Source organism: Salvia splendens, chromosome 19 (genome assembly GCF_004379255.2).
Source record: "Salvia splendens isolate huo1 chromosome 19, SspV2, whole genome shotgun sequence".
In the NCBI taxonomy this organism is placed as follows: domain Eukaryota; kingdom Viridiplantae; phylum Streptophyta; class Magnoliopsida; order Lamiales; family Lamiaceae; genus Salvia; species Salvia splendens.
The window spans coordinates 11,967,216-11,985,837 of NC_056050.1; the positions used below are offsets into that span (position 1 = coordinate 11,967,216).

Consider the following 18,622-nt stretch of genomic DNA (forward strand, 5'->3'; position numbering starts at 1 on the left):
TTTCGTGTATAGTGTTGTAGCGTAATATTTGTATTTTGGGCATTGTATGTATTGTGTGCAATGAATGCAATGTGTAGTGTGTGAATTATGAGTATTTTGTGCTTAAAGTGTGCACTGTGTGTATTTTGCGTAATGTAAATGTGTAGGTATATAATGTGTGTATTTTATGAAAAGTGTGTGTTGTGTGAGTGAACTGCGTGTTGCGTATGTAGCATGTGTTTGCTGTGCTAGTATTTAGAGTATATGTGTGTGTAATTGGTATATTTTGCGTCTGTAATATGTGTATTTTACCTACGTGTGTATTTTTTGTTTATAGTATTGTGATGTGTGTATTGTATTGTGGATAGTGCGTGTAGCGCAATGTTTGTATTTTGTGTATTGTGTGAATTGTATGTAGAGTGTAATGTATTTGTATTTTGTATATAATGTGTGCATTGTGTGTATTTTGTGCGTAAAGTGTGCATTGTGTGTACAGTATATGTATGTGTGTAGGTATATAATGTGTGTATTTTATGAAAAGTGTGTTTTTAGGGTATGTAGTTTTGTTTATAGCGTGTGCGGTGTGTGTATTGTAGATATATTTCGTTTATAGTGTTGTAGCGTAATATTTGTATTTTGGGTATTGTATATATTGTGTGCATTGAATGTAATGTGTAGTGTGTGAATTATGTGTATTTTGTGCTTAAAGTGTGCACTGTGTGTATTTTGTGTACTGTAAATGTGCAGGTATATAATGTGTGTATTTTAAGAAAAGTGTGTGTTGTGTGAGTGAACTGCGTGTTGCGTATGTAGCATGTGTTTGCTGTGCTAGTATTTAGAGTATATGTGTGTGTAATTGGTATATTTTGCATCTGTAATATGTGTATTTTACCTACGTGTGTATTTTTTGTTTATAGTATTGTGATGTGTGTATTGTATTGTGGATAGTGCGTGTAGCGCAATGTTTGTATTTTGTGTATTGTGTGAATTGTATTTAGAGTGTAATGTATTTGTATTTTGTATATAATGTGTGCATTGTGTGTATTTTGTGTACTATATGTGTATGTGTGTGTATTTTGATTAAAATGTGTGTGTATTGTGTATAGTGTGTATTTTGTGTACAATATGTGTATGTGTGTATTTTGATTATAATTTGTGTATAATGTGTATTTTGTGTACAATATATTTTGTAGTATATAAAGTTAGTGTGTTTATAAGGTGTGCAGTGTGTATTTTCTGGATATGCGTGTATTTTATATACTAGGTGTGTTTTATGTACTCTGTGCAGTGTGTGTATTTTGTATATGTGCATGTTTCGTGCATGTATTTTTTGTATATCGAGTGCTATTTGTTTATATAGCGTGTGCAACATGTGATTGGTTTTATACTGTGTATTTTATGTGTAGTGTACTATGCGTGTGTAGCGTATTGTGTTTATTTTGTGTATAGTGTGTTTATAGAGTGTGTTATAAGTATTTTCTGTTGTATAATGTGTGCTCTTTTGTATGTTTGGTGCATGTATTTAGTATGTTTATTTTATATGTAGTGTGTAGTGTGTGCTACGTGTTTTATGTATATTTTGTGTATTATTACGAGTTTATAGTTTGTTTAGTGTGTAGTTGGTGTGTTTTGTGTATAATTTGTGCAATGTATATTGTGTAATATATGATGTATATTTTGTGCGTAAAGTGTGCATTGTGTGTATTTTGTGTACAGTATGTGTATATGTGTAGGTATATAATGTGTGTATTTTATGAAAAGTGTGTTTTCGGGGTATGTAGTTTTGTTTATAGTGTGTGCGGTGTGTGTATTGTAGATATATTTCGTGTATAGTGTTGTAGCGTAATATTTGTATTTTGGGCATTGTATGTATTGTGTGCAATGAATGCAATGTGTAGTGTGTGAATTATGAGTATTTTGTGCTTAAAGTGTGCACTGTGTGTATTTTGTGTACTGTAAATGTGTAGGTATATAATGTGTGTATTTTATGAAAAGTGTGTGTTGTGTGAGTGAACTGCGTGTTGCGTATGTAGCATGTGTTTGCTGTGCTAGTATTTAGAGTATATGTGTGTGTAATTGGTATATTTTGCGTCTGTAATATGTGTATTTTACCTACGTGTGTATTTTTTGTTTATAGTATTGTGATGTGTGTATTGTATTGTGGATAGTGCGTGTAGCGCAATGTTTGTATTTTGTGTATTGTGTGAATTGTATGTAGAGTGTAATGTATTTGTATTTTGTATATAATGTGTGCATTGTGTGTATTTTGTGCGTAAAGTGTGCATTGTGTGTATTTTGTGTACAGTATATGTATGTGTGTAGGTATATAATGTGTGTATTTTATGAAAAGTGTGTTTTTAGGGTATGTAGTTTTGTTTATAGCGTGTGCGGTGTGTGTATTGTAGATATATTTCGTTTATAGTGTTGTAGCGTAATATTTGTATTTTGGGTATTGTATATATTGTGTGCATTGAATGTAATGTGTAGTGTGTGAATTATGTGTATTTTGTGCTTAAAGTGTGCACTGTGTGTATTTTGTGTACTGTAAATGTGCAGGTATATAATGTGTGTATTTTAAGAAAAGTGTGTGTTGTGTGAGTGAACTGCGTGTTGCGTATGTAGCATGTGTTTGCTGTGCTAGTATTTAGAGTATAAGTGTGTGTAATTGGTATATTTTGCATCTGTAATATGTGTATTTTACCTACGTGTGTATTTTTTGTTTATAGTATTGTGATGTGTGTATTGTATTGTGGATAGTGCGTGTAGCGCAATGTTTGTATTTTGTGTATTGTGTGAATTGTATTTAGAGTGTAATGTATTTGTATTTTGTATATAATGTGTGCATTGTGTGTATTTTGTGTACTATATGTGTATGAGTGTGTATTTTGATTATAATGTGTATGTATTGTGTATAGTGTGTATTTTGTGTACAATATGTGTATGTGTGTATTTTGATTATAATTTGTGTATAATGTGTATTTTGTGTACAATATATTTTGTAGTATATAAAGTTAGTGTGTTTATAAGGTGTGCAGTGTGTATTTTCTGGATATGCGTGTATTTTATATACTAGGTGTGTTTTATGTACTCTGTGCAGTGTGTGTATTTTGTATATGTGCATGTTTCGTGCATGTATTTTTTGTATATCGAGTGCTATTTGTTTATATAGCGTGTGCAACATGTGATTGGTTTTATACTGTGTATTTTATGTGTAGTGTACTATGCGTGTGTAGCGTATTGTGTTTATTTTGTGTATAGTGTGTTTATAGAGTGTGTTATAAGTATTTTCTGTTGTATAATGTGTGCTCTTTTGTATGTTTGGTGCATGTATTTAGTATGTTTATTTTATATGTAGTGTGTAGTGTGTGCTACGTGTTTTATGTATATTTTGTGTATTATTACGAGTTTATAGTTTGTTTAGTGTGTAGTTGGTGTGTTTTGTGTATAATTTGTGCAATGTATATTGTGTAATATATGATGTATATTTTGTGCGTAAAGTGTGCATTGTGTGTATTTTGTGTACAGTATATGTATGTGTGTAGGTATATAATGTGTGTATTTTATGAAAAGTGTGTTTTTAGGGTATGTAGTTTTGTTTATAGCGTGTGCGGTGTGTGTATTGTAGATATATTTCGTTTATAGTGTTGTAGCGTAATATTTGTATTTTGGGTATTGTATATATTGTGTGCATTGAATGTAATGTGTAGTGTGTGAATTATGTGTATTTTGTGCTTAAAGTGTGCGCTGTGTGTATTTTGTGTACTGTAAATGTGCAGGTATATAATGTGTGTATTTTAAGAAAAGTGTGTGTTGTGTGAGTGAACTGCGTGTTGCGTATGTAGCATGTGTTTGCTGTGCTAGTATTTAGAGTATATGTGTGTGTAATTGGTATATTTTGCATCTGTAATATGTGTATTTTACCTACGTGTGTATTTTTTGTTTATAGTATTGTGATGTGTGTATTGTATTGTGGATAGTGCGTGTAGCGCAATGTTTGTATTTTGTGTATTGTGTGAATTGTATTTAGAGTGTAATGTATTTGTATTTTGTATATAATGTGTGCATTGTGTGTATTTTGTGTACTATATGTGTATGTGTATGTATTTTGATTATAATGTGTGTGTATTGTGTATAGTGTGTATTTTGTGTACAATATGTGTATGTGTGTATTTTGATTATAATTTGTGTATAATGTGTATTTTGTGTACAATATATTTTGTAGTATATAAAGTTAGTGTGTTTATAAGGTGTGCAGTGTGTATTTTCTGGATATGCGTGTATTTTATATACTAGGTGTGTTTTATGTACTCTGTGCAGTGTGTGTATTTCGTATATGTGCGTGTTTCGTGCATGTATTTTTTGTATATCGAGTGCTATTTGTTTATATAGCGTGTGCAACATGTGATTGGTTTCATACTGTGTATTTTATGTGTAGTGTACTATGCGTGTGTAGCGTATTGTGTTTATTTTGTGTATAGTGTGTTTATAGAGTGTGTTATAAGTATTTTCTGTTGTATAATGTGTGCTCTTTTGTATGTTTGGTGCATGTATTTAGTATGTTTATTTTATATGTAGTGTGTAGTGTGTGCTACGTGTTTTATGTATATTTTGTGTATTATTACGAGTTTATAGTTTGTTTAGTGTGTAGTTGGTGTGTTTTGTGTATAATTTGTGCAATGTATATTGTGTAATATATGATGTATGTGTATTTTTTCCGACGTGTATTTATTGTTTATAGTGTATGCCGTGGTGTATAGTAAACATATTTTGTGTATAGTGTTGTAGCGCAATGTTTGTATTTTGTGTAGGGTGGAGTATTGTGTGCAATGAATGTAATGTAGTGTGTGAATTATGTGTATTTTGTGCGTAAAGTGTGCATTGTGCGTATTTTGTGTACAGTATGTGTATATGTGTAGGTATATAATGTGTGTATTTTATGAAAAGTGTGTTTTCAGGGTATGTAGTTTTATTTATAGTGTGTGCGATGTGTGTATTGTAGATATATTTCGTGTATAGTGTTGTAGCGTAATATTTGTATTTTGGGCATTGTATGTATTGTGTGCAATGAATGCAATGTGTAGTGTGTGAATTATGAGTATTTTGTGCTTAAAGTGTGCACTGTGTGTATTTTGTGTACTGTAAATGTGCAGGTATATAATGTGTGTATTTTAAGAAAAGTGTGTGTTGTGTGAGTGAACTGCGTGTTGCGTATGTAGCATGTGTTTGCTGTGCTAGTATTTAGAGTATATGTGTGTGTAATTGGTATATTTTGCATCTGTAATATGTGTATTTTACCTACGTGTGTATTTTTTGTTTATAGTATTGTGATGTGTGTATTGTATTGTGGATAGTGCGTGTAGCGCAATGTTTGTATTTTGTGTATTGTGTGAATTGTATTTAGAGTGTAATGTATTTGTATTTTGTATATAATGTGTGCATTGTGTGTATTTTGTGTACTATATGTGTATGTGTGTGTATTTTGATTATAATGTGTGTGTATTGTGTATAGTGTGTATTTTGTGTACAATATGTGTATGTTTGTATTTTGATTATAATTTGTGTATAGTGTGTATTTTGTGTACAATATATTTTGTAGTATATAAAGTTAGTGTGTTTATAAGGTGTGCAGTGTGTATTTTCGGGATATGCGTGTATTTTATATACTAGGTGTGTTTTAAGTACTCAGTGCAGTGTGTGTATTTTGTATATGTGCATGTTTCGTGCATGTATTTTTTGTTTATCGAGTGCTATTTGTTTATATAGCGTGTGCAACATGTGATTGGTTTTCTACTGTGTATTTTATGTGTAGTGTACTATGTGTGTGTAGCGTATTGTGTTTATAGAGTGTGTTATAAGTATTTTCTGTTGTATAATGTGTGCTCTTTTGTATGTTTGGTGCATGTATTTAGTATGTTTATTTTATGTGTAGTGTGTAGTGTGTGCTACGTGTTTTATGTATATTTTGTGTATTATTACGAGTTTATAGTTTGTTTAGTGTGTAGTTGATGTGTTTTGTGTATAATTTGTGCAATGTATATTGTGTAATATATGATGTATGTGTATTTTTTCCGACGTGTATTTATTGTTTATAGTGTATGCCGTGGTGTATAGTAAACATATTTTGTGTATAGTGTTGTAGCGCAATGTTTGTATTTTGTATAGGGTGAGTATTGTGTGCAATGAATGTAATGTAGTGTGTGAATTACGTGTATTTTGTGCGTAAAGTGTGCATTGTGTGTATTTTGTGTACAGTATGTGTATATGTGTAGGTATATAATGTGTGTATTTTATGAAAAGTGTGTTTTCAGGGTATGTAGTTTTGTTTATAGTGTGTGCGGTGTGTGTATTGTAGATATATTTCGTGTATAGTGTTGTAGCGTAATATTTGTATTTTGGGCATTGTATGTATTGTGTGCAATGAATGCAATGTGTAGTGTGTGAACTATGAGTATTTTGTGCTTAAAGTGTGCACTGTGTGTATTTTGTGTACTGTAAATGTGTAGGTATATAATGTGTGTATTTTATGAAAAGTGTGTGTTGTGTGAGTGAACTGCGTGTTACGTATGTAGCATGTGTTTGTTGTGCTAGTATTTAGAGTATATGTGTGTGTAATTGGTATATTTTGCGTCTGTAATATGTGTATTTTACCTACGTGTGTATTTTTTGTTTATAGTATTGTGATGTGTGTATTGTATTGTGGATAGTGCGTGTAGCGTAATGTTTGTATTTTGTGTATTGTGTGAATTGTATGTAGAGTGTAATGTATTTGTATTTTGTATATAATGTGTGCATTGTGTGTATTTTGTGCGTAAAGTGTGCATTGTGTGTATTTTGTGTACAATATATGTATGTGTGTAGGTATATAATGTGTGTATTTTATGAAAAGTGTGTTTTTAGGGTATGTAGTTTTGTTTATAGCGTGTGCGGTGTGTGTATTGTAGATATATTTCGTTTATAGTGTTGTAGCGTAATATTTGTATTTTGGGTATTGTATATATTGTGTGCATTGAATGTAATGTGTAGTGTGTGAATTATGTGTATTTTGTGCTTAAAGTGTGCACTGTGTGTATTTTGTGTACTGTAAATGTGCAGGTATATAATGTGTGTATTTTAAGAAAAGTGTGTGTTGTGTGAGTGAACTGCGTGTTGCGTATGTAGCATGTGTTTGCTGTGCTAGTATTTAGAGTATATGTGTGTGTAATTGGTATATTTTGCATCTGTAATATGTGTATTTTACCTACGTGTGTATTTTTTGTTTATAGTATTGTGATGTGTGTATTGTATTGTGGATAGTGCGTGTAGCGCAATGTTTGTATTTTGTGTATTGTGTGAATTGTATTTAGAGTGTAATGTATTTGTATTTTGTATATAATGTGTGCATTGTGTGTATTTTGTGTACTATATGTGTATGTGTGTGTATTTTGATTATAATGTGTGTGTATTGTGTATAGTGTGTATTTTGTGTACAATATGTGTATGTTTGTATTTTGATTATAATTTGTGTATAGTGTGTATTTTGTGTACAATATATTTTGTAGTATATAAAGTTAGTGTGTTTATAAGGTGTGCAGTGTGTATTTTCGGGATATGCGTGTATTTTATATACTAGGTGTGTTTTAAGTACTCAGTGCAGTGTGTGTATTTTGTATATGTGCGTGTTTCGTGCATGTATTTTTTGTTTATCGAGTGCTATTTGTTTATATAGCGTGTGCAACATGTGATTGGTTTTATACTGTGTATTTTATGTGTAGTGTACTATGCGTGTGTAGCGTATTGTGTTTATTTTGTGTATAGTGTGTTTATAGAGTGTGTTATAAGTATTTTCTGTTGTATAATGTGTGCTCTTTTGTATGTTTGGTGCATGTATTTAGTATGTTTATTTTATGTGTAGTGTGTAGTGTGTGCTACGTGTTTTATGTATATTTTGTGTATTATTACGAGTTTATAGTTTGTTTAGTGTGTAATTGGTGTGTTTTGTGTATAATTTGTGCAATGTATATTGTGTAATATATGATGTATGTGTATTTTTTCCGACGTGTATTTATTGTTTATAGTGTATGCCGTGGTGTATAGTAAACATATTTTGTGTATAGTGTTGTAGCGCAATGTTTGTATTTTGTATAGGGTGAGTATTGTGTGCAATGAATGTAATGTAGTGTGTGAATTACGTGTATTTTGTGCGTAAAGTGTGCATTGTGCGTATTTTGTGTACAGTATGTGTATATGTGTAGGTATATAATGTGTGTATTTTATGAAAAGTGTGTTTTCAGGGTATGTAGTTTTATTTATAGTGTGTGCGATGTGTGTATTGTAGATATATTTCATGTATAGTGTTGTAGCGTAATATTTGTATTTTGGGCATTGTATGTATTGTGTGCAATGAATGCAATGTGTAGTGTGTGAATTATGAGTATTTTGTGCTTAAAGTGTGCACTGTGTGTATTTTGTATACTGTAAATGTGTAGGTATATAATGTGTGTATTTTATGAAAAGTGTGTGTTGTGTGAGTGAACTGCGTGTTACGTATGTAGCATGTGTTTGTTGTGCTAGTATTTAGAGTATATGTGTGTGTAATTGGTATATTTTGCGTCTGTAATATGTGTATTTTACCTACGTGTGTATTTTTTGTTTATAGTATTGTGATGTGTGTATTGTATTGTGGATAGTGCGTGTAGCGCAATGTTTGTATTTTGTGTATTGTGTGAATTGTATGTAGAGTGTAATGTATTTGTATTTTGTATATAATGTGTGCATTGTGTGTATTTTGTGCGTAAAGTGTGCATTGTGTGTATTTTGTGTACAATATATGTATGTGTGTAGGTATATAATGTGTGTATTTTATGAAAAGTGTGTTTTTAGGGTATGTAGTTTTGTTTATAGCGTGTGCGGTGTGTGTATTGTAGATATATTTCGTTTATAGTGTTGTAGCGTAATATTTGTATTTTGGGTATTGTATATATTGTGTGCATTGAATGTAATGTGTAGTGTGTGAATTATGTGTATTTTGTGCTTAAAGTGTGCACTGTGTGTATTTTGTGTACTGTAAATGTGCAGGTATATAATGTGTGTATTTTAAGAAAAGTGTGTGTTGTGTGAGTGAACTGCGTGTTGCGTATGTAGCATGTGTTTGCTGTGCTAGTATTTAGAGTATATGTGTGTGTAATTGGTATATTTTGCATCTGTAATATGTGTATTTTACCTACGTGTGTATTTTTTGTTTATAGTATTGTGATGTGTGTATTGTATTGTGGATAGTGCGTGTAGCGCAATGTTTGTATTTTGTGTATTGTGTGAATTGTATTTAGAGTGTAATGTATTTGTATTTTGTATATAATGTGTGCATTGTGTGTATTTTGTGTACTATATGTGTATGTGTGTGTATTTTGATTATAATGTGTGTGTATTGTGTATAGTGTGTATTTTGTGTACAATATGTGTATGTGTGTATTTTGATTATAATTTGTGTATAATGTGTATTTTGTGTACAATATATTTTGTAGTATATAAAGTTAATGTGTTTATAAGGTGTGCAGTGTGTATTTTCTGGATATGCGTGTATTTTATATACTAGGTGTGTTTTATGTACTCTGTGCAGTGTGTGTATTTCGTATATGTGCGTGTTTCGTGCATGTATTTTTTGTATATCGAGTGCTATTTGTTTATATAGCGTGTGCAACATGTGATTGGTTTTATACTGTGTATTTTATGTGTAGTGTACTATGCGTGTGTAGCGTATTGTGTTTATTTTGTGTATAGTGTGTTTATAGAGTGTGTTATAAGTATTTTCTGTTGTATAATGTGTGCTCTTTTGTATGTTTGGTGCATGTATTTAGTATGTTTATTTTATGTGTAGTGTGTAGTGTGTGCTACGTGTTTTATGTATATTTTGTGTATTATTACGAGTTTATAGTTTGTTTAGTGTGTAATTGGTGTGTTTTGTGTATAATTTGTGCAATGTATATTGTGTAATATATGATGTATGTGTATTTTTTCGACGTGTATTTATTGTTTATAGTGTATGCCGTGGTGTATAGTAAACATATTTTGTGTATAGTGTTGTAGCGCAATGTTTGTATTTTGTATAGGGTGAGTATTGTGTGCAATGAATGTAATGTAGTGTGTGAATTACGTGTATTTTGTGCGTAAAGTGTGCATTGTGCGTATTTTGTGTACAGTATGTGTATATGTGTAGGTATATAATGTGTGTATTTTATGAAAAGTGTGTTTTCAGGGTATGTAGTTTTATTTATAGTGTGTGCGATGTGTGTATTGTAGATATATTTCGTGTATAGTGTTTGTAATAGCCGAGACTTAGATTTCTCGGGAGTTATGAAATAAAACGCTAGAACTTTTTTTTTATCGAATGAAAAGAGTATTGTTATTTCTTGAGAAAGGGTACAAATTACAAATTACAGAATCTCAAACTAGAACTACAATCTTTAACGATGAAATTAAAGGAAAAACGAACTACACACCAACAACTCTAGATACTACATGGTTGTTAAGGCAGACAAAAGGAGTTCATATCGAGCTACAACAATCAAGAGTCCCTAGTGAACTTCATCGGCCTTCAGCGCGAGCCGTCTCGACCCAGAATCGGAGAGGCCGATGGGCTGGGGCATTGGAAACGAGCCCTGTGTAGCCAGCCTTTTTCCTGCCAGGAACAACAAGAATGAACAATAAGCAAATGTTGTAGCAAGATAAGGCATTTGATAGGCAAAACAAACAAGAAAAGGGGCAACACTACTTTAAGGTTTGGAGACCAACAACTTGCTAAAAAGGGTAAGACCGCAGGCTGCCAAGTGCAGCAAAGCACAGAGAATCACAGCACTTTCACTCCAATCCTAACCACTTGTACCCCAGCTAGTACCTGCGAAAAGGTTACACAAAGTTCAGTGAGTAGGCAGTCACAAACAAGAGCCAAAACACCCTGCAAATTGATAACATAAGAGGCTACAATGCCAATAAATGCACGAGTACATCCCTGCGAGTTGCAGAGGGAACAACCACTGCCATGACACAACAGAATCAGTTACAAAAGAGGCCAAGAGAACAGGGTAAGCTCTGCAGAGCTGCAAAAGAACAGCCTTTGTGCAGCTTTCAGTTACAAGCTGGGCATAAATAAGCCAACTCCCCTCGGTTCTACCCTTCATTCCCATAACAAAATACTCACTAAACTGAGCAACAAGGGGAGGAGTGGGGGAGATCAAAGCTAGCAGAAGGGGAAGGCATAGCATTGTGAGGAGAAGGTAACCTCACTCAGTCCCAACTCGTTTTGATTTCCATATCATCATATAGAAAATCGAAGCATGCTAGAATGACCTTTTAGGACAGCATGATTTAACACACCCCTGCCATCTAGTTCAGGAATAACATAGGATAAGCATCCAACAACAAAAATGCTCAATCAAGTATGTCGTAGCCTGAAGGGCTGCCCAGATTAGTAACTCGAGCTCCCACATTTAAGTGCAGTAAACACCATTTAAACACTACGCATCATCACTCCCAACTGTCGCGTAGCCACTGTCATTTAGAAATCCACGAAATAAGCTATGAACTAGAAGGAAAACTTAGCTTATTAGTCGAGGCTGCCGGACGAGAGCAAGTGTCGGCTGAATCCCGAAAGCCGCTAGACAGTTGCGAGCGTGTCGGCGAAGAGAGTTCGGGCTGAGCAACACCGCAGGAGGTGGCCCTGTTCTTCGAGACGCCGAAGACAAGGCGACAACTCTGCAGACCCGCCGAGGAGTCGACAACGGCAGCAGCAAGATGGCTGCTCGTCCTTGACGGCTGGCGGCGGCGGTGGCTTCGCATCCTAACGCCGACGTCGTCGTAAGGGACTCAGCGAAACGTGAAAGGGAAGAGGGGGATCTTGGCGTAAACTGGGGAGCGAGGGGCGACGCCTGTGAGCGGCGGCGTGCTCTGGTGACATCCGACCAGGTCGAAAGCGGAAGAGAGAAGAGTAGGGTTCCTTTCTTTTGGAATTGGGATTTTGGGGGAAAAGGGGAATGGCCGATGGAGAAGAAGAGTAAGGATCTGGGCCATTTTACAATCTGGGCTAGGTGGGTATTTCGAATTGGACCATAGCCAATTTATTTAAACTTGGGCTCCTTGTGTAAAAAAAAAAAAAGGAGGAAGAAGAGAAAAGAATTTTTAAACGGGCCACTACTAGTTAAAACAGGTCGGGCCTGATATTTTTTTTCTTCGGGCCGCAGAGGTTAAATATTATTGGGCCACTGCTCATAACAGAATTTAATCTATGGAATTTAATTTCCTAAGCAACGGAAGAAAAGAAATATTAAACCGTGTGGGATAGCTTTGCGATAAATGAATTAAGCTAACTTTAATAGTCACAGAAAGTATTTTAAAAATACTTAAGAAAAATGCGGAAAATGTTAATGCCCGTTTCAGAAAATTAAATCGCCGATTTAATTAAAGATTTAAGATTTCTAATTTTTTTTTAGAAGGCAGAAATTAAAATAAAAGAGCACGCTTAGGCATGCATTCATGCAAGATTTGAATAATTACTTAAAGCCTAATTTAAGTACCTTTTTTTTTGAAAAGGGGCGTCGTCGCCCGACGAGTAAATCTCAAGTCAGACAGTACCCGTTTGAAAGAGTTAAGCAAACGAGGTGGGCTTTTCTATCCTACATTATGTGTGGGCTTTTCTATCCTACATTATGTGTGGGCTTCTTTCCTTTTTATTTACAGAACTCTATGAGAATGAGTGTGAACTTTTGAATAAATTGTCATGCCATGTTTTATTTTGTGATTGCCATTCATGGTTAAGACGAATTCGGGTCCCAGTAGGTCAGTAAATCCTACTCGGACTAGTGTACACATAGGGACCGTGAGCTAGCGCAAGGTTGGCCGGTTCGTGGGTCGTGAGCTAGCGCCAGGTTGGCCGACCCAGTGATCGTGGAATGTGGCCACATTCCCGATTCACACAGCTTGACATGGTATATCATCAGGAAGTTAAAAGACTGCAGTCTATTTCAGAAAGAAATAACAGATTTTAGTGACCGGGACTTGTTTTCAGAAAAAAACCCCGCGTTCACTCAGCTTGGCAGACAATTAAAAGAAAAACAGTTTTCGGCATAAGCCACTGAGTATATCAAGTACTCAGCCCTGCATATTGTTTTCCTTAATGTGCAGGTTGATCGATCGAGGCAGAGGAGGTGTTGGGACTGAAGATGGAATGAAAGAAGGGTAGCTAGTATAGTATGTCTCCATACATGTTATACTTGTCTTGGAACTCTTCCGCTGCATAAACCTAGCTTTGTCTCAGTAAAGACAATGTCCCCCTTTTCACTCTGATGTAATAATTTGCTTTTTGATGACTTTTAGACAGTATTTCCTTAATTTCCGTAATTATGAGGATGTGTTGAGACAGTTTAGAATTTTTAGTCGCGAAATAGCTGCGCTTTCTTTGACTAGGAAGTTGCGGTCGTGACAGAGTGGTATCAGAGCACTTTTCTTTCGCTCTGACCCAAGAACCTTCTTTCTAAGCCTCAGTCCAGAACAGTAGCACTAGGCTAGAAGGTGAACAGAATGATCAGTACAAGATCCCAACACCTCAGCTCGACACGATCAACTGCACCAGAAACAGGGGTCGATGCCCGCTCGTCCAGAAAAGAGAATTCTGAAGAAAGAAAATTTTTTTTTTGAGAAAGAAAATATTTTTTCCATTTTGAGAAAGAAAATGAAATTTTCTAAGTTTTTCCAGAAAAAGAAAATAATTTTCACAGCCCTCATGGGAACGAAAATGTTTATTTGAAATGCTTGCAAGATGCAACGTGATAGCTGATACTTTGCATGAGATATGCTTACTGTATCTGTGTTTTATGAGCTTGACATGAATGTATAGATGTCATGGGGACTATGTATGTGAACCTAGAGTGCTTTAGAGAAGTACCTTAGGTGAGACATGCAGAAATCAAGTATTAGCAGAATGAGAGCTTGTTACCGCCTTCCACGGCGACGAGACCAACTGAACTCATCAGTTAGGGAGAACCCCTAATTCCACAGAATTTCAAAAAAAAAATCAATCAACAACGAACCAGAAAGTATCGTTGCAATATCAATAGACAGCAAAGAAAGGAAGTCCATTCCTTTGAGCATACAGATAGTACATATATAGATATATGTGTATACCAGCCGGTTATGAGACATAGCCACAGACGAACCTAGTACGACCTCTTCGAGAGACAACGACTCAGTTCATACCATCTTTTACAGCTTTTCGCATACTTGTATATGCATACTTTCAGTTACGAGCCGTTTTGAGGGCTTTTCTTCTTTTATGTAGAGATGGCACGACAGCGTTTTACCCACCGACGCCCACTCCGGACAGGTGCTGATCCAGATGCGGTGGTACGTTACTACAGGACGTACCGGCGTTGCCACGGGGACACTCTCGCCGAATTCGTCGCCCATTATGGTAAGCTATGGGAGGAGGCGAATTGGCATGGGGTGAAACCCTACGAGGGCATCGTGAGACTGGTGGAGTTGTTCCCACCGGAGTGGCAGGGGTGGATGGCAACCACAGCCCAGTTGTACACTTCTTCGCGGCCTCCGACCTATGAGCCAATAGGAGACATGCCGGGCTTCTTGAGTGCAGTCTCGGCAGGGTGTTTCCACTTTGGGAACGGGCCCCCGCCAGACATGCAGGCCCCGGGTAGTGAGCGGTTCCGTAGCCTGCCACCTTTGGCCCTGATGCGGGCGGCAGACGGAGTGTTCGAGAAGGGACAGTCGTCCCGAGTTCCCGGCCGTCGCAGGAGTAGGGCAGAGATAGGAGATGTGTCGGAGTCCGGCGACGAGTTTGAGCCGATGGAGAGTGGCACAGGAGGTGGAGAGGGCAACGAGGATCCAGAGGAGGAGGATCCAGAGGAGGAGGGTCCAGAGGAGGAGGATCCAGAGGAGGAGGATCCAGAGGAGGAGGATCCCGAGGAGGACATAGTAGGGGACGATGATGATGACGACGACGAGGAGCCACAGACTGGCGGCCCCACGGACCTGATGACAGATACCAGACCACCACAGCCTCTTGAGCCTCCACTAGAGATTCCTCCGCCCCCTGTGGAGCCTTATCCTGAGGAGCCGCAGCTGCCGCTCCATCCGGTAGACCAGGCTTTCTACGGGAGCCTATATCTATACGCGAAGTACGTGGATCCCAACTTTGCCGCCGATCCCAACATACCAGTGGCGCCTTATGTGACCCCAGTAGTTCCACAGCCTGTCGCCTCCGAGGGCGAGGAGGAGGTATGGTCACCTATAGAGATGCCCCTCCCTGGGACGAGCCACGACGACCCGATGTGGATCGACAGTGACTTGGAGTAGGGGTCGGTCAGACGGGACATAGCCGTGCTAGCTTAGTAGATTAGTTTCCTTTCTTTTGTAGAACTTCGATGATGTCATGTGTAAAAGATATTAAGACCTCGCGAGAGGCAATTTTCCACTCTATGATGAATGCATATGACGCTGCACAAATTATGGCTCCTATTGATTTATTTTAAGTATATGCATGAAAGAAAATGCATAAGGTATGAAATGAATCCTAAAGAGATACACACTCTGTATTGATGAAAGTGAATAACTAGTACTGATATCGTGTTATAAACAGAATGCCTCCCAGAAGACAAGCAGGCAGGCCGAGAAGGTACGCGCGAGTACCAGAGCAGGTACCTAGGAGAGACCAGGCTGGGGAAGCAGGAGCACAACCGCCACCTCCTCCACCACCGCCTCCTGCAGTGCCGGAGAGGCGAGTGGAAGAAACATTTCTCAAACAGAACCCACCTGTCTTCAACGGTTTGGGGAATCCTGCTGCAGCCGAGACCTGGGTACGTGCGATCGAGCGCATCTTTGATTTTCTTCGGTGCACCGACAGAGAGCGACTCTCATGTGTGAAGTTTCAGCTGGTTGAGTCCGCCGACTTCTGGTGGGAAGCTAGGCGAAAGGTTATGACTCGCGAACAGTTGGAGCACCTGACCTGGGAGGAGTTTAAGAATGAGCTGTACGGCAAGTACATCCCCAAGAGCTACCGCAAGGCCAAAGAGGTGGAGTTTTACAGTTTGATACAGGGAAAGATGACAGTGACCGAGTACGATAGGTTATTCTGTGACATGTCACGCTATGCGCCTGAACTAGTAGACACGGACGAGAAAATGGCCGAAAAGTTTTGTACTGGCCTGAGATCGGAAATAAGAATGGCTCTGGCCAGTCATGGAGGTCTGTCTTATGTCGAGTCATTGGGCCGGGCCCTGGACATTGAGGCAGCTATGCCCAAAGAGAGGCCGACGACACATGTCACCACTGCTCCACCGCCGCCACAGCAGCGGTTCCCTCGAGAAAAGAGGAATTAGGAAGGAGACCGAGTCCCGACTGATGCTAAGAAACCACAGTTTGCCCCTAAGCCACAGCAGAACCGTTGGTACCAAACTGCCCCGACTCCAGCTGCGGAGCGCGGAGCCCAGGCACCTCTATGTGCGAGATGCTCGAAGAGACATGACGGCGAGTGTAAGGCCGGGACTGGTGGATGTTTCCACTGCGGGCAGAAGGGACATTTTGCCAGAAACTGCCCGAGCAAGGCGACTGGAATGGGAGGACAGCGTCCGCAACTGCGGGCACTCCAGGTTGAACCAAGGAGAGAGAAGGCGATGCCCCCTGCACCACGTCCTCAGCGACAGCTACGCCCGAGACTTCCCCCACAGGCAAGAGCCTTCGCACTGCAGCAGAAGCAGGCCAGGGCCGGGGAAGGGAAACGGGAGCAAGGCAATTTGGCAGGTATGGGAACTCTCCTCAACGTACCAATCGCCCTTTTGTTTGATACCGGTGCATCACACTCCTTTATATCAACATCTTGTGTGGATACTTTGAACTTGCCTACGGACGTGATGGAACATAGTATGAGGGTGTCCTCACCCGTAGGAGGCCTGATAGATATCACACGAACGTGCTCAAACATAAAATTTTCCATGGGAAACCTGAACCTAGTAGCTCATAACTTACATGTGATGTTGATGTGGAGCGTCGACATTATACTAGGAATGGATTGGTTAGCCGAGAACTACGCCACAATCCGTTGTAAGGAGAGACAGATAGCGCTACAATACCCTGGGACAGAACCCGTAATGTTTCATGGGATCTCCATGAGGAAACGAAAATCGATTATTTCTGCCCTACAAGCAACAACCATGATGAGGAAAGGATGCCCTGCGTACCTCATCTTTTTGAACGAAGAAGAGAAAAAGGACAAGAAAATTGAGGACGTGGCAATAGTACGAGAATATCCTGATGTATTCCCAGAAAAGCTACCAGGCTTGCCACCAAACAGGCAATTGGAGTTCAGCATCGATCTGGAACCAGGATCAGCTCCAATATCAAAGGCGCCTTACAGAATGGCACCAAGGGAGTTAGAGGAACTCAAAATGCAATTACAGGAACTACTAGACCTGGGCTTCATTCGACCCAGTGTGTCGCCGTGGGGCGCACCAGTACTTTTTGTAAAGAAGAAAGATGGCACCTTAAGGATGTGTATCGACTATCGAGAGCTGAACAAAATAACCCTCAAGAACAAGTATCCTTTACCGAGAATCGACGACCTCTTCGATCAGCTGCAAGGAGCTGGAGTGTTCTCGAAGATGGATTTGAGATCGGGTTATCACCAGTTGAGAGTTCGACAAGACGATATACCAAAGACTGCGTTCCGCACCAGATATGGCCATTATGAATTTACGGTAATGCCTTTTGGGCTTACCAATGCTCCAGCTGTGTTCATGGACCTAATGAACCGCGTGTTCCACCCGTACCTGGACAAGTTCGTTCTGGTCTTCATAGATGATGTGCTCATCTATTCGAAGAACGAAAAGGAACACGAGGAACATTTGAGAGCCACCTTGGAAACGTTAAGAGCCGAGAAACTCTATGCTAAGTTCAGCAAGTGTGAGTTCTGGCTCAATGAAGTGAATTTCCTTGGACACATAGTGACAGCAGAAGGGATCCGAGTAGACCCCGCTAAAGTTGAAGCCGTGCAACGTTGGCAGTCACCAGCAACGCCCAATGAAATTCGAAGTTTCCTAGGACTAGCAGGATACTACCGAAGATTCATTGAGGGGTTTTCTAAAATAGCAAGGCCGATGACTCAACAACTCAAGAAAGGAGTTAAAGTCAACTGGACCCCAGAATGTGAAGCAAGTTTCCAATTGCTTAAGGAAAAGTTGACCACAGCGCCGGTGCTAGCCGTACCAGAGGCGGGAGTCGACTATGTGGTGTATACAGATGCATCGAAGGTCGGACTCGGGTGCGTGCTGATGCAGAGGGGTAAGGTGATAGCATATGCGTCACGTCAATTGAGGCCGCACGAGTTGAACTATCCGACGCACGATCTGGAATTAGCAGCAGTGGTCCATGCACTGAAGATTTGGAGACATCACCTCTACGGAGTTCGGTGTGAGATCTTCACAGATCATAAGAGTCTCAAATACTTTTTCGAACAGAAGGATCTGAATATGAGACAGCGCAGATGGCTGGAACTAGTCAAAGACTACGACTGTGGTATAAACTACCACCCAGGCAAAGCCAATGTAGTAGCAGATGCTTTGAGCAGAAAGACAGCGCCTCAAGCAGCTGTTTTCCTCACACAGGAGGA

General features: G+C 38.4%; 1 long non-coding RNA gene across 1 annotated transcript; it reads right to left on the reverse strand.

Annotated features, from left to right (window-relative positions):
• Positions 1-10,306: 10,306 nt before the first annotated feature.
• On the reverse strand, positions 10,307-12,011 carry LOC121778251. Its single transcript, XR_006045640.1, has 2 exons — positions 10,727-12,011; positions 10,307-10,633 (listed from the first exon to the last, which is right to left on the reverse strand). It is a non-coding gene; the product is annotated as an uncharacterized LOC121778251 (long non-coding RNA).
• Between the last annotated feature and the right edge of the window lie 6,611 nt (positions 12,012-18,622).